Here is a 7,143-nt window from a genome sequence, read left to right on the forward strand (position 1 = left end):
GAGTGCAGTTTTTCTATGTCTGTCCCTCTCTTTCTGACTCATTACACTTAGCATTATACTGTCCATGTCTATCCATTTACAAGCAAATTTCATGACGTCATCTCTCCTAACAGCTGCATAATATTCCATTGTGTAGTTGTACCAAAGTTTCTCTAACCAGTTATCTGTTCTAGGGCACATGGGTTGTTTCCAGATTTTGGCTATTGTGAACAGTGCTGCAATGAACATATAGGTAAAGATGTCATTTCTACTGTGCTTTTTGCATCCTCAGGATATATTCCCAGATGTGGAATTGCACGATCATATGGACGCACAATTTCTAGTTTTTGAAGGACTATCCATATTGTTTTCCAGAAAGGCTGGACCAGTCGACATTCTCACAACAGTGAAAGAGCGTCCCTTTTTCACCACATCCACTGGTTGTTTTTGTTCTTTTGAATGTGTGCCAGTCTCTGTGATGTGAGATATCTCATTGTTGTTTTGATTTGTATCTCCCTGATGACTAGCGATGTAGAACATTTTTTCATGTGCCTTTTAGCCATTTGCATTTCTTTTTTGAGGAAACTTCTGTTCATTTCTTCGCCCAATTTTCTGATGGGGTTGAAGGTTTTTTCTTGTACAATTCTACTAGTGTCTTGTATATCCTGGATATTAATCCCTTATCAGATGGCAGAGAGTCTCTTGCCCACACACCTGGCTGTCTTCCCTGGGGCCCCTTGGAGGGGGTGGGCTTCAGCTTTCCTCCCTACCCCAAGCAGAGCTCCCGTGACCGAAGACCTCCAGAGCCTAGCTACAGCCATGCTCAAGGCCCTCTCCACACGTTCGGACGAGCCTCATGCACTGAAGGTACTGGCAGAGGAACCCAGGTGTGTGGGACCCGGGGCTGAGACCTCCAAGTCTGCTAGGATCAGGACTGGGCCTCTTCTGCCCAGATTTCCCATTTTCCAATAGCTAGGCGGTCACAACTAGGGACTGCCCCTGGCACCGTGTAATCCCACCAACAGCCAACATCCATAGACTTAAAACCAAGTTCCCGGAAGCACATGGCCACAAAGAAAGAAAGAACTCTAATAAACCAAATCAGAAATGAAAAGGAGGACATCACAACAGAAACCAATGAAATTCAAAAGATCTCTTCCTGTTCTCCATCATGGTGCAGGACCAGGCTGAAAAGGAGAACCCCATGGGGGAACTTCGCATCCGCAAGCTCTGCCTCAACATCTGGGTTGGGGAGAGCAGAGACAGGCTGGCCCACACAGCCAAGGTGCTGGAGCAGCTCACCGGGCAGACCCCCATGTTCTCCAAAGCTTGGTATACCGTCAGGTCTTTTGGCATCTGGAGAAACGAGAAGATTGCCGTCCACTGCACTGTTTGTGGAGCCAAAGCAGAAGAAATCTTGGAGAAAAGGCTAAAGGTGGGAGAGTATGAGTTATGAAAAAATAACTTTTCTAATACTGGAAACTTTGGCTTTGGGATCCAGAAACACATCGATCTGGGAATCAAATATGACCCAAGCATCGGTATCTATGGCCTGGACTTCTATGTGGTGCTGGATAGACCAGGTTTCACCATCGCAGACAAAGAAGCACAGGACAGGCTGTATTAGGGCCAAACACAGAATCAGCAAAGAGGAGGCCATGCGCTTGTTCCAGCAGAAGTATGATGGGATCATCCTTCCTGGCAAATAACTTCCTGTTTCTGTTCAAACGGCCAATAAAAAGTGTTGCATGAAGAAAAAAATTCAAAAGATCATCAGAGACTACTTTGAAAGTCTGTATGCCATGAAACAAGAGAACCTAAAGGAAATGAATAAATTCCTTGATTCCTACAATCTCCCAAGACTGAACCAAGAAGACTTGGAATACCTGAATAGACCCATTAATATCAAGGAAATTGAAACTGTAATCAAAAGTCCTCCCAAAAACAAAAGCCCAGGTCCAGATGGATTCACTAGCAAATTCTTCCAAACATTTAAAGAAGACCTGTTGCCAGTACTTCTCAGGCATTTTCAGGAAATTGAAGAAACAGGAACTCTCCCACACAGTCTCTATGAGGCACATATCTCCCTAATACCAAAAGCAAACAAAGACACCACTAACAAAGAACATTATAGACCAATATCCCTGATGAACACGGATGCGAAGATCTTCAACAAAATATTAGCAAATAGAATCCAACAACTCATCAAAAAGATTATACATCACGACCAAGTGGGATTCATCCCGGGGATGCAAGGGTGGTTTAATATTCATAAATCAATCAACAAAAGTAAGTATTTGCAATGCTCACATGTCTTTCACGAACTTAAAGATCAAGATGACTGCCCTCTGAGGTCCTGATGGATCTATCACATCTTCCAGAAAGGCAATGGAGAGGATTATTCACAACTTCTACGTGGATCTCTTTGACAGCCATGTCCACATGCCCACATACCAAATTTCGTAGGAATGATATGTCGTTCCAACGTCCTCCCTTCCGAAATCCAACAGGCCATTTCATTGGTAAAGACGCATACAGCACCTGGTCCGGACAGGGTCAGACCTGGACACCTGAAAAATCTGCCACCAGTACTCATCAATACACTGGCTTGGCTCTTTACACACTACCTGTCTGAATGCAAGGTTCTGTCTCAGTGGGAAACCGGTAGGACCGTTCTGTTGTACAAGAAGGGAAACATCCACAACATTGGCAACTATCACCCAATCTGCCTGCTGTCTGTCCTCTACAAGTTGTTCACTCGTGTCATCCTGAATAGAATAGGCAGAACACTAGACTAAGGAAGACCATGAGAGCAAGCCGGGTTCCAAAGGGGATTCAGCACGATAGACCATATCCACATGGTGACCAAGCTCATTGAAGTTTCGTGAGAATTCAAGATGCCGCTCTGTCTAATGTTCATTGACTTAAAGAAGGCCTTTGATTCTGTTGAGACTGAAGCAGTCATCAAAGCCCTAGCCAAACAGGGCGTTCAAACTCAGTATAACAAAATCCTCCCTGAGCTGTATTGTGGATTCACCACCAGGATCTAACCATTCTACAGTGAAGTGATCATTGATGTAAAGAGAGGGGTTTGGCAGGGTGATACCATTTCACTGAAACGCTTCAGTGCCACTCTGGAGAACATCATGTGATGACTGGAATGGGAAGGAATGGGAGTGAAGATAGACAATTACACCACCTCCGAGTCACTAATGACATGGTTCTCATAACGCCAAACATTAGCCAAGCGGCACAAATGCTGGCCGACTTTGACCACAAGTGTGGAAAGGTCAGATTGCAGCTGTATCTCAACAAGACGATGCTCATGAAAAACGAACTAGTCCCTGAAGCTCCATTTGCTCTCAATAGAAAGAACATCTCCGAATGCAGCAGCTATGTGTACCTGGGTTGAGAAATCAACATGAGGAACGACTTGGTGCCAGAACTGTGCAGGAGGAAGAGAGCAGCGCGAAATGCCTTTAAGGCATCAAAGAAGTGGTTAAGAGGACGAAGAACCTCTGACTCCGGTCACATCTTTTCGATTCCACCGTTCTTCCTGCACTAACATATGCCTCAGAGACCTGGGCCCAGGATGAGAACACTGTTCAGGTATCCCAAAGAGGAATCGAAAGAGCTATGCTAGGAGTATCACATCTCACTTAAAAAGGAATTCGGAGTTCTGACCTCCATGGACGGTCAAGAATCAGGGACACTGTCTCGTTTTTCCAAGGGGTCAAAAATCAGATAGGCCAGTCATGTAATGCGATTCAGAGATGACTGCTGGACTAGAGCTGTTACTGACTGGATTCCACAGGACGTCAGAAGACCGCGTGGCTGCTCACCAACTAGATGGTCAGATTTCTTCGTCAAATCCCTGAATGAACGATTTGAGGCTCTTCCTGTTCCTGGAGCAGCAGATATCATTGGACTGCACTAGCACACAACAGGGACAAATGGCGATGTTACTGGCGCCCACTCAGGCAAATTGAAGATCAACAGGACCACAAGTGATACAAGTGATACAAGTGAAATCAATCAACATAATCCATCATATCAATAAAAGTAAATATAAGGGGGCTGGAGCAATAGCACAGCGGGTAGGGCGTTTGCCTTGCATGCAGCCGACCCAGGTTCGATTCCCAGCATCCCATATGGTCCCCTGAGTATCGCCAGGAGTAGTTCCTGAGTGCACGAGCCAGGAGTAACCCCTGTGCATCGCCAGGTGTGAACCCTTCCCAAAAAAAAGTAAAGATAAAAACCATATGATCATATCAATAGATGCAGAGAAAGCATTTGACAAGATCCAACACCCGTTTATGATGAAACCTCTCACCAAAATGGGTTTTGAAGGAACTTTCCTCAAGATAGTCAAAGCCATCTACCACAAACCCATGGCAAGCATTATCTTCAATGGGGAACAACTAAGGGCCTTTCCTCTAAGATCAGGGACAAGACAAGGATGACCACTCTCACCACTTCTGTTCAATATAGTACTGGAAGTACTATAGTATATAGTACTTGCAACAGTGGTTGCAAGTATATAGTACATGCAATAGCAGTTAGTCAAGAAAACTATGTGGAGGTCGATGTGGAGGTCTCATTCTGTTCAGCAGAGAGAACCCTTCATGGGGCTGAGAAGGGGACGCAGCCGAATGAAAAGACGCAGAGCCCGGGGGAGGGAGAAAAGGCGTTTATTCTATGGCAGTTACAGTATTTATACCTCCCTACTGAGAGGAGGTGGTATAGTATGCATGCCGGGACCCCCAGTAGAAATGCAGGGTGTAGCATGGGTGCTAGCTAGTGATAAACAAATGCTGATAGGATAAAATCAGTAAGATTAGGAGTGGCAACCTTTGCTAGGTGTGGCATGGGGTTAGCTAGTGATAAATAGTGACAGGATAAGATCAGTAAGGTAAAATAGCTCCCTACAAAAATATATTAAGGGCATCCAGATAGGAAATGAAGAAATCAAACTCTCACTATTCACAGATGATATTATATCTAGAGAATCCTAAAGCCTCTACCAAGAAACTCTTAGAAATAATAGACTTGTGGAGTAAAGTCACAGGCTATAAAATCAATACCCAAAAGTCGATAGCCTTCCTATACACAAATAATGAGACAGAGGAAAGTGACATGATAAAAGCAATCCCATTCACAATCGTGCCCGAGCAAGTACCTTGGAATCAGCCTAACTAAGGAAGTAAAGGACATCTACAAAGAAAACTATAAAACGCTATTCCACAAAATAAAAGAGGACATGAGGAAATGGAAACATATCCCCTGATCATGGATAGGGAGAATCAACACCGTCAAAATGGCAATACTCCCCAAAGCATTATACAGATTCAATGTGATCCCTATAAGAATAGCCATGAAATTCTTCAAAGAAATGGATCAAGCAATCCTGAAATTCATATGGAACAATAAATGCTCACAAATAGCTAAGGCAATTCTTGGGGAAAAGACTATGGGAGGCATCACCCTCCCCAACCTCCAACTCTATTACAAAGTGGCAACAATTAAAAGAGAATGGTACTGGAACAAAGGCAGAGCCTCAGACCAATGGAACAAGGTAGAATATCCCTACACACAACCCCAAATGTATGATCATCTAATCTTTGATAAGGTAGCAAGAAATGTGAAGTGGAGCAAGGAAAGCCTCTTTAACAAATGGTGGTGGCATAACTGGACAACACATGCAAAATAATGCGCTTAGACCTCTGCCGAACACCAGGCACAAAAGTCAGATCAAAATGGATTAAAGACCTCAACATCAGACCACAATCCATAAGGTACATTGAAGACAAGGTCTGCAAAACCCTCCACGATATTGAAGATAAAGGTATCTTCAAAGATGACACACAACTGATCAACCAAATGGAAACAGAAATAAACAAGTGGGACTATATTAAACTAAGAAGCTTCTGCACCACAAAAGATACAGTGACCAGAATACAAAGACAATCTACATAATGGGAAAGGATATTCACCCAATACCCATCTGATAAGAGGTTGGTATGAAGGGTATTTAAGGCACTGGTTGAACTCTACAAGTAGAAAACATCAGAAAATGGGGCGATGAAAAGAACAGAAACTTTCTCAAGGAAGAAATACAAATGGCCAAAAGGCACATGAAAAAATGCTCTTCATCGCTAGTCATCAGGGAGATGCAGATCAAAACAACTATGAGATACCACCTCACACCACAGGGACTGGCACACATCCAAAAGAACAAAAGCAACCCTTGTTGGCATGTATGTGGGGAGAAAGGACCCTCCCACACTGCTGGTGGGAATGCTGACTGGTTCAGCCCTTTTGGAAAACAATATAGACACTTCTCAGAAAATTAGAAAATGAGCTCCCATTTGACCCAGTAATACCACTTCTGGGAATATATCCTGGAGAGGCAAAAAAGTACAGTCAAAATGACATCTGCACTTGTATGTTCATCACAGCACTTTTTACAATAGCCAGAATCTGGAAAAAACCCTACTGCCCAGGAACAGATGACTGGTTAAAGAAACTTTGGTACATGTACACAATGGAATACTATGCAGTTGTTAGAAAAGAGGAGGCTATGAACTTTGCATATAAGTGGATCAACATGGAAAGTATCATGCTAAGTAAAATGAGTCAGTAAGAGAGAGACAGACATAGAAAGATTGCACTCATCTGTGGACTGTAAAATAACAGAATGGGAGACTAACACCCACGAATAGTAGAGATAAGTACCATGAGGTTTGCTAACATGCTTCAGCAAAAGGCAGCTTAGAGAGAGAAGGGAACACCAAGTGAAGTGTGGTTGGAGGACCCGCTCAGGATGGGAGATGCGTGCTGAAAGTAAACTATAGATTGAACACCATGGCCACTCAATACCTCTATTGCAAACCACAACACCCAAAAAGAGAGAGAGAACAAAAGGGAATGCCCTGCCACAGAGGTGGGGTGGGGGGGGATGGAGTGTAGGGGTGGGAGGGATATTGGGATCATCGGTGGTGGAGAATGGGCACTGGTGGAGAGATGGGTACTCGAGCATTGTATGACTGAAACACAAGCACAAAAATATGTAAATCTGTAACTGTACCCTCACGGTGATTCACTAATAAAAAAAAACCTTATAAATATGTGTGCTTGTATACAGATACTCTGGTGAGCAAATGT

The 7,143-nt window shown here is 43.7% G+C and overlaps 1 pseudogene; it reads left to right on the top strand.

Annotated features, from left to right (window-relative positions):
* Positions 1 to 1,150: 1,150 nt before the first annotated feature.
* LOC101553919 (60S ribosomal protein L11-like) lies at positions 1,151 to 1,726 on the top strand (annotated as a pseudogene).
* Positions 1,727 to 7,143: the final 5,417 nt, after the last annotated feature.

Source organism: Sorex araneus, chromosome 3, assembly GCF_027595985.1.
Source record: "Sorex araneus isolate mSorAra2 chromosome 3, mSorAra2.pri, whole genome shotgun sequence".
Classification (NCBI taxonomy): domain Eukaryota; kingdom Metazoa; phylum Chordata; class Mammalia; order Eulipotyphla; family Soricidae; genus Sorex; species Sorex araneus.